Raw genomic sequence first — 10,055 nt, forward strand, 5'->3', positions numbered from 1 at the left:
ATAGGAGGCTTTTCACATCTTGCACATAAGATCCATTTCTCTGTATTCTTTATGTTCATTTTATTTGGACCTTGGAGATGAATTTATCCATTCAACACCATGAAGACATTTAGCACCTGTTATCTGCTAGGCATTCAGAGAACTCTCACTGGGTGGTTCCGGTTATTTACTGCTGCGTAACAAACCACCCTAAAACTGAGTGTCTTAAACCAACAGTTTATTATCATCTCTCACAGCCCTGAGGGTTGACAAAGCTCAGCTGGGTGGTTCTCACCAGGGGTTGTTCCTGTGACTGCAGTCAGATACAGGTGGGGTGGCATCATCTCAGGGCTCAACGAGGTTGGCATCCAAGATGGCTTCTTCTCTCACAGACCTGGCACTGCAGTGTTCCTTGTCCTCTCATCCTCTATGGGCCTTTCCAAATGGCTTGGCCTTCTGATAGCATGGCGGGCTCAGGATAGCTGTGCTTCTTACATGGTGTTGGATTTCCAGGAGAAAAGAATAAAAACTGCTGGGCCAGTTGAAGGCTTCGCTCTAAACTGGCACAGTGTCACTCTGGCTACCTTCCATTGTTGAAAGCAGTTACGGGGCCTGCCCAGATTTAGGAGTTTGGAGTGATGGGCTCTGTCTCTCAGTGGGAGAGTGACAAAACCACACTGCAGAAGAAACGCTGTTACAGCTATGTCTGGATAATGTAATGTGTCATATTTAGTGTCTCAGGCATGGAGAGCAGCAGGCCTATTCCCTGTCCATATTCCATGTTGTCTTTTCAAATCCTTAATTCCACTGAGAATGGTGATTCTTCTCTGTCTCTGCCTTTCCCCCACCCCATTTCTCTTCTATAAAAATTTATTGAGTTCCCATGAAGGGATAGCTTCTCTGTTGTAGTCAGGTAATAGTCTCAAAACTATATACTACACTACAAAACTATTTTTTTTATATATCCCTACTCTTTTTTAGTCAAAAACTTATGGTTAAGATAAGAGAAATTATACAGAAAGAATCTTGTTATGTTAAGGAGCCTATCCCTGCTCCTGGTGATGTTGGCTACATGAACGCTAAGAAGCATCACCCAACCATTTACTTAGTTATGGCTCTGACACTGCTTAGCACTGGAGACACGGTGGTGGATGAAACAGACACGGTCCCTGTTGTGGGTTGAGCTGTGTCCTCCAAGTTTATACTTTGAAGTCCTAGTTCTCAGTTCATCAAAGTGTGACCTTATTTGGAAATAGGGTCATTGCAGAATGTAATTAGTTGAAATGAGATCCTCTGAGAGGGCCTTAATCAGTACGACAGATGTCCTAATAAAGAAGAGAAATTTGGACACAGAGACAGAAATGCACAGAGGGAGGATGATGAGAAGAGACACAGGAAGAAGACAGCCATTTCCAAGCCATGGTGGGGCCTGGAGTGGGTCCTTCCCTTACGGTCCTCAGAAGGAGCCAACCCTGCTGACACCCTGGTTTCAGGCTTCTAGCCTCCAGAATCGTGAGACAAAAATTACGCCACTCATTTTGTAGTACCTTGTCATAGTGCCCCTAGTAAAAATAACACAGTGCCCATTTTTATAGAACTTACCAACCAGACGTAAAACTAATAATTCCAAATAACAGCTGTATCATTACAAAATTGAGCTAAGCAACATGAAGGAAAGAAATACAATTCTATGGGAGCAGAGACCAGAGGATTCTTTCCTAAGCTAGTGGGTCCGAGAAAGTTTCCATAAGGAAGTGATACTTGAGGTGAGATGAAGAGTGACAAGAAGAAAAAGCAAAACCAGCACACCAGGTTGGGGGCGCAGTGGCAGGGGAGCAGCAAGTGCAACGGTCTCTGTCAGGTGATAGCACAAAGCGAGTGAGAAACCCAAACAAGGGAAGTGTGGTTTTCGCACAGAGAATGGGAGGGAGGGAGATGCAAAATAAGATGGGTCAAGTAGGCAGAAAGCCTGTGCCCTTAAAGGCCTTGTTATTTTTCAGTCTCACAGATCAATGAAAATCCCATAAAAGGTTTTAGCAATTAGATGGTGATTCGAGCTTTGTGTGTGGTCGAGATTGCTAAGAAAGAGAGTACAAAGTGGGAAGAAAAAGAAGCCTAGAATGGAGAGCTAATTACAACATTTATCTAATTGTTCTCTTATTTTGCTCTTATTACATTTAACAAATGATACTAGAGTTTATATCCAATTACTCCTGTCAGATCATTTCTTTTAGAAATTGAGGCCTCTGAAACAAACTTTGTATCTCCAAGTTACAGTACAACCATGAGCAACTGTTAATCATATGGGTTTTTATTAAAAACACCACTGTAGTTTGGTTTTCCACTTCAGATGACAGAATGGAAAAAATGTTTTCATAAGTATTTTAGATAAAAATAAAGCAAGAATTGATTTTGCTTTTCATAGCTTAAAAAAAAAAAAAAAAGAAAAAAAAGGTATCTTTAAAAACACCCTACTGCCCACAGGGAGAAAGAAGCCTTATCTGATTGAAATGGTGATTGGATTTTTTTGTACATACTGACGTTTGGTACAGGCCCTATCTTTGAATCATTTCATTTCTAGCAGCATGATGACATTATTTGTAAGTGTTGTATTGCTTCTGTTAAAGTAGAGGGACACGTACATAGCCTGTGTCCCTCTAAAAGGAAACCTGCTTGGGTCGTGCCATTGCACTGGCCCTTGGAAGCTGTGAACATATGTCTTTGTTAGTATGGTGAGAAATGTAACTCCATACCAACAAAGACATGAGTCCCGTACCAGGAGAAGCACTCTCATCAAGCTAGTAGGTGTTCACAGCTGCGAACTCTAGCTGTGGGATGGGCACAGCTAGGAGCAAAACGGAGGTCTAAAACGGGCTCTCAACGGAGTAGGCAGTGAGCTCCATCATTAGGACAGGCTGGCCATACAGCTGGGGGAAATAGGTGCTGTGAGTCTCTGTGTCCTCTGCCTTGTTTTAAATAATGATACCCGGTGACAGCGAGAGTGGAGAGAAGGGCTCATTCTCTCTAACCTCAATGATAACTCTCTTTAAGTGTGGAAATATGTCACTATCTCTTAAAAATCTACAAACCATTTGACCCAGCAGTTTTACTTCTAGAATTTTAAGAAATTCATTACGAAACTCTAAAAGGTTTGATCTATGAGAATGTTAATCTCTATTTAGCTCCTAGAAGCCAAAACTTAGGAACGATTACCTTTCCAAACACAGAGCATGGGTTAAAAATGGTAAGGTCCACCTATATGATGGAATAACTTGCAGCTATTAAAACTATGGTGCAATGAAATGTAGAAATATAAGAGCAGTCTATGGAGTACCAGTTTTGCACAAGTGTGTAAAATGGCTATTTATTTTAAAAAGTGAAAATGTATGCACTATATTCTGAATCACTTAAGTCTGGGTGTTAAATACACAAGTGATGCATTTTTGTTTTTGTAGCTTTTTTGTATATTCCATTTTTTTCTCAATAAATGTGACTTTACATAGATATAACAAATTATTTTAAATATTATTAGCACGTCCAAAAAGATGCCTATCCCTTTAACCCTTGTCTATTTGCTAATGTTTGATATGCTAAAACTAAGGATTTATTTCTCTTCAATCTGTAAAAGTATTTCCTTGAGAACAGGATTTATAAAACTATCTCAGTCACTTACGCCTCAATTTGAATAAGCTCATTGGCTCCTTCCGGCCATGGAGAGCCCACCTCCTACTGCCCTATGTGCAGCAATAAACACAGTTCTGAGATAACAGTCATGTATTGCAGAGGCTCTGGTATGTTAATTCTGTTGGTCTTCATGTGTTTAAAGTTACCTGGACTATTCTGAATCTCTTTCTTTTCTTAGACATTCTCATTATTTATTCATTTTCATTGGAAAAATTTATTTTCAAGTAGGACAGTATTCAAACAACCCAAATATTAGATTTAGATAGCCGATTAAAATAGAATTAGGCTACATCATAAAAGAAAAACACCTGACTTTTTCTGACACTTTTATTACCACTAATACTACTGTGAAGGAGGAATCATTTACTGATCATCTCCTACGATACAGGTACTTTCTAAAATTTAAGGACATATTAAATAATGTATATGTATTTATATAAATTAATTTAATTATATATGCAACCCTTTAAGGTCCGTGATTTATTCTTGTTTTACAAATGAGAAAACTGAAATTTAAAGATTCCAAACAACTTGCTCAACTTCACACAGCTGGGAAGTATCAAAGTGGCCTCCAACCGTGGTCTCCTCGACTCCAAGGTCCCACTGTCATCGAGTGTGCTACGCCATCTATCTGGATTTTTAGAAGAAAAATATAGAGACCCTACCACACTACTAACACTGGAATCACTACTGCTATCATCACTGTCTAGAATGTGATGTTAAGGGCCGTTGTCAATGGTAAAATTTATCACTGTAGCCAACTAAACTGATTGTCATTCTTAATACTTTTTAAATGACAACAGCTTTTAAGTCAATCAGAGTGTCTGATTCGCAGGTGATCTGCACTACCTAAAGCACTCCAATAACCCCAAAGTCACTCAGACTTCTCTGAGATCCATCTCCATTTTCCTTGATGTAGCTATCATTTCACGCATGAGTTTATTTCCACCGTCTATCCTCAGAATCTTTGCAATCAAGCTATTTTAGACAATTGGCAATTCAGTAGCACTCAAGTCATGGTATTTTGGATAATTTGAGGCCCTTATTTTATCTCTTGGTAGACTTTCCTTTGTATCCTATAATCTTATGCATATAAATGACAGGCTGGATTGAGTATATTTTTACTTCACCTGATGAGCTCACTGGACCGAAGGACCTCTAGTCCAAGTGGGAATACACATGCTGAAACGTCTAAATTACTTAAACATATATCCTCTCAATCAGAAATGCAAGTTCTCACCAGGCTCATGGAATGCAACTGGCTATTTTAGTTAAGGCTCATTGGAAGGAAAGAGAAAATAACATTTTAAAGAATAGAAGAACAATCTCATTGATATCATTTCTGCTCTCTCCGACAGGTACTTTCTGTTGTAGATTTGATTGGACATGGGGAGAAATAATAAGAAGATGGAGATATAGCCAAAGGGGAAATTTAGTTACACTATATTTTTATATATAATATATTACATGTTAAACACATATATATACTATATATGTGTGCTTACATATGGGAAATTGGGAACTGATTTATTATCTCAAAATATCAATAATACCACTATTTAAGGAATATTTAAAAGTACAAGGTATATGACAAGCACTTTATTAATAACAATATCTAACAATTATTAAGTACTCACTATGCATCAGGCACACTGTGCTACACACACACACATGCACACAACTATATATATATACATATATACATATATATATTCTCACAACAACCCAGTAAGTTCTCATTTTACAAGTAAGATAAAAGACTCGGAAAGACTAAATAATGAACTCATTCAACTGTACACTGTCAGTAAGTAGCAAAACAGAGAGATTATAAACGCAGATCTTTGGGCTTCATGGTGGGTTGCTAATCTATATATTATGCATTCTCTCTAACGATACCTGGATTGCCAGGTACCAGGATTTCTCAAGGATTTCTCAAGTTGTGGCCTAATGCCATCTACATCAGTGGATGGGGTACGTGCTAAAGCACAATTCCTAGCCTCTATCACTGACTTTCCAAATTAGAGTCTCTGGGAGTAAGGCCCCAAAGATGGACATTTTTAATTTGCTCCTCAGGTAACTTTTTAAAAATGCTAATATTTGAGAGCCAGTGTGGCTTACAAGTAGGCCCGTGACTGTGAGAGCAAAACAGTGGCAAGACCATGGTGTGAGAAGTCAGGTGACCTGGGTTTTAGTCCCACCCTGCTGGTAACTAGTTCTGTGAGTTTGAACGAGTCACTTTATCTTTCTGGGCCTGCATTATCCCATCTCTAAAGTGATGATGTTCGATCAGATGCTTACTCTAACATTTCATAAATATTTTCAATATACCCTCACAATACGGGAAATGTTAGTTCGGTTATGCTCTGCATTGATCGGTCTATTACAAGTTCTGTTTGCAGGGCCAGACACCATATTTCAGAGAGATTTGCACTATCTGGAGTAAAGTCAAGGCTGCCAGCTGCACAGCCAGGAAAACACTGTGACCTGGGAGCAAGAACACGTGGCTTCTTCCCCAGCATTCAACACTCTTCTAGGTATAATTAAAAGATAGATGAGTGAGTGCTGCCGTTCCAAATGCTAGGGTCGAGGCGCAGAGGTAGTTTTCTCTGACCAGCAGCATATTTTCATGGAAAACAAGCGATATTTTCTGTTAGAGGAAGCAGGAGCTTTTACAAGGGACAGCAACAGCTCCCTAATCTATTTCAGCCAAGAGTAAATCATTTCCAGTCTCCAAAACTATTCCTGCAAATCCAACAGCATGCATTTCATTTGTGGTCCACACAACTATACTCGCCTTTATAAGAGAAGTAAATATGCCCTCAGTGGCTGCTTTGTATTTGCAATTAAGTTATCTGTTGGCAGAATCTGGCAAATGCAGGTTTAGCAGTATACCATAGAAGACGGGACACATGTCATTTTGCAGGCATATTTTGGGAGCCTGGAAGAAAATGTGGTCTTTAATTTTAATCTGCAGTGGCTTGTCCAGTGCTTTCCATACAAACATGTTTACCAAATGAGTATTTGATATTTAAGTCCCAAAATAAACAACTAATAAATATTCATGTATGTTGAATGCCGTCAGAGAAAAAGCCAAGAATAGAGCCTCAGTGTGCATACTCCTACTCCCCATCTGTAACCATTAGGGATAACAGGACTACATTGCCACTAGCTAGGCATGGAGTCATTCATTAAACAAACATCTATTAATTGCATATCATGTACAAGCCACTGAAATAAACAATGGAAGACTTTTTTTTTTTTAATTTCGAGGAGGAGAAATTATCTTAAAGTAGAGAATGATGGTTAAGAGTATTAATTCAACAAATATTTATTGAGTACATATTTCGTGCAATATACTGGTATAGACACCAAAGCTTCAAGCAATAAATTAAAAAAGTGATAAAAATCATTTCTCCTACAGAGTTTATGTTTAGTATATTTTATGTTAAACATTGTTCTTTGAAGAATAAATGAACATAAAATATACAATATGATAGTGGTAAGTACTATGCAAAAAAAATAAACAAACAAATAGGGAAGGAAATAGGAGGTACTGGTGTAATGAGGCTGATTTAAAAAAGGAAATCAAGACAGTCTTACCAAGAAGATAAAATCTGAATGTAGATTTGATGTAGATAAGCCACAAGGGTTATCTCCATCAATAAGAGTGTCCTAGACAGAGAAAATGTAAGTGCAATGTCTCTGAAGCAGGTGAGTGCCTAGTAAGTTAGAAGGACACAAGGGAGGCTAGTGTGGCTAACACACAGAGGGAATAAGTTTTAAGAAAGGAGTCAGAGAGACAAGAGGATGCCAGATCATTTAAGGCTTTGTAAGCCATAAACCATCTCTGACTTTGACTTTGAGATGGGAAGCCACTGGGACTTGAGCAGAGGAATGACATGACAGAACCTGAAACATTATGTCAAAACAATGACATTAGCATATGAGCTGAAAGTGACTATGGGGGCCTGGAAGAAGACAGACAAGGTGGGGGCGGGGAAGTAGGGGTGGATTCTGCTCTTAAGTTAATAAATGGTGGAGGCTTGGATCGGGGTGGAAAAATGGAGGTGGTGGAAAGTGGCTGGATTTTGGATATTTTGAAGAGGTAATACGATTTCTTGAACAATCTAAATTTTTATTTTGAAACATGACACATACAGAAAAGTGCACAAAATATAAACGTAAAATTTACAAAAAGCAAACACCATGTATCCACCACCCAGGTTAAGAAATAAAACACTTCAGCACTCCAGATTCTCCATATACTCAACACACTGGAAGAAAGATTGAGTATGTTAAGTAGAGGCGTGGGAGATATAAAAGAGACCCAAATCACATGTATGGAGATGAAAATGACAATGTCTCAAACAAAAAATTCACTAGATAGGATGAACGCAGAAGAGACATGGCATTTCAAAATAAAAGATTAGCGAACTTTCCAAGATGATGTCTTCGATGAAAAGAATGGAACTACATTCTTGAGAAATATGATGAACATCTTCCAGGAAAAGCAAAAGCTGTTCCCAGAACTCTGCCATTCCCAGCGGAAGTGTTCTCTCCGCAGTAGAAAACATAAATTCAGAGTGTTACTGCCTTACAAGTTGGACTGAAACTATCCTTGTTCAGTCCTGGTGTCCAATCACAGTGGCCACAAATCCTAGAGAGCAGAAGAAGACATATGCTAAATAACTTAGATAATCTGGGATGCAAGTTACATGATTTTGGCTACAGGGGAGTCTCTTTTTAAGAGACTGCTGGCATAGAAATGTCTTCTCATTTGGTTAACTTCAAAGAACAGATATAATAGCAAGAACTGCTTAAATTAAAAAAAAAAAATACTATGTAACCAAAGATCCTCTTCCAGGGTATTCTGTTCCAGTTCAGAATACAATACTGTAAGAGCTCGAGGGAAGAGCTTGAAAAAGATGCTTCTGAATATAGAGCAATGCAGTTTTCATCAGTGCCTGCCCTGTATCTGTCATCAGGGATAACAGATAGCATTTTTAGGATGTATGAGAAAATAGGGGGTAAGGTCTAAGATATTTAATAGTATCAAACTATACAGAGGCACCACTAATAATCACACCTGATCCTTGAAATCCTCTTTAACTCTGTATTAAAGATTTTGGATATTTTAGGTAAGAAGTTCCCTGTTACGAAGAATTCAAAGGGCTGTAAGTTGCTGCCATCTTACTTTGAGTTAGTCAATAAGCTAATGCAGGGATAATACCTTACAAAAAATAGTGCAGACAGTATGAAGTAAAAAACAAAAAGAGTCCTAAAAATGTTTCCTTTGGTTCTGGTGGAACTTTCCTCCAGACGTTAACAAGATATCTCTTGAATTTTTTTTCAAGTATAGTTACATCGTAACTAATGGTTTGGGGATTAATGTCTTCAAGGACCCAGTTACTAATCTCAATAAGAGGACCAGAAATGACCAATTATCTTTACATAGGACGCCAGCAAAAAATTTTGTCGCATTTGAGGAAATAAAAGGATACGTTGAAGAATCTGGTCATGAACTTCATACTGTTTTCAAGAATGGGAAGATGACAAAAAGCTATTCATTCGGTGAAGAAAAAAATGCAAGGCTGAATATTGAACTGGAAACTGCACCTTATTAGGCTTTGTTTTATGAGTGGGTGTGTGAAGGTGTATGTGTGTGCACACGTGTATACTCTTGTGTGTGATTATGTTAATACAAAATGTTCATTGTACAGGTATATACATTTCTTTGTGTTTTATGATACATTACAGCCAAGTTATTTGTTGGTTTATGGACATACTGTTCTTTAATTTTTTTTCTTTTTTTCCAATGTTTAAATGATCTCCAATTAAAAAATAAATCTTTAACCATATAAAAGATTAATGCCAAAGTATGCTTTTTTTAGGGCTCTGTGCCAATAGTAATTCAATCAGGTATTGTTCTATTCACAAATAACAACTGAGAAACTTTTAGATATAACTGAGGGTTACAGAAAACAGATTTGAACAAAATCATCATGACTGCATTATGTTTATATTTAACTTGCATTTTTGTACAAACAAGATTGTGTAAGACATATTAAGGTTTCAGTAATTTAAGAGTCTCTCCGGCTTTTCATGATTTTTAGAAGTGCAGTCTTTTTAAAAAAAATTTTAAATGTAAATTACATTATCCTTTGTCCATTAATCAGCAAATAAAATACAGCCTTAACAAAGTCGTTTGTTTTATTGTACAACTTGAAAATGATTTCAGGACATATCTTATAGAATTACTAAGTTTACTGTCCCTTGCAGAATATGTATTGATCATGCCACATTAAAAAAATAATGGTTCTTACTGGAATGTCTAGGCACTATACAGTGATTATATATCTTAGTCATGGTATTTTACCAGTGAAATGTAAAAT

The 10,055-nt window shown here is 37.6% G+C and overlaps 1 pseudogene; it reads left to right on the top strand.

Annotated features, from left to right (window-relative positions):
- Nucleotides 1-7,359: 7,359 nt before the first annotated feature.
- LOC102885876 lies at nt 7,360-9,287 on the top strand (annotated as a pseudogene).
- Nucleotides 9,288-10,055: the final 768 nt, after the last annotated feature.

This window comes from Pteropus alecto, unplaced genomic scaffold, assembly GCF_000325575.1.
Source record: "Pteropus alecto unplaced genomic scaffold, ASM32557v1 scaffold78, whole genome shotgun sequence".
Lineage (NCBI taxonomy): Eukaryota > Metazoa > Chordata > Mammalia > Chiroptera > Pteropodidae > Pteropus > Pteropus alecto.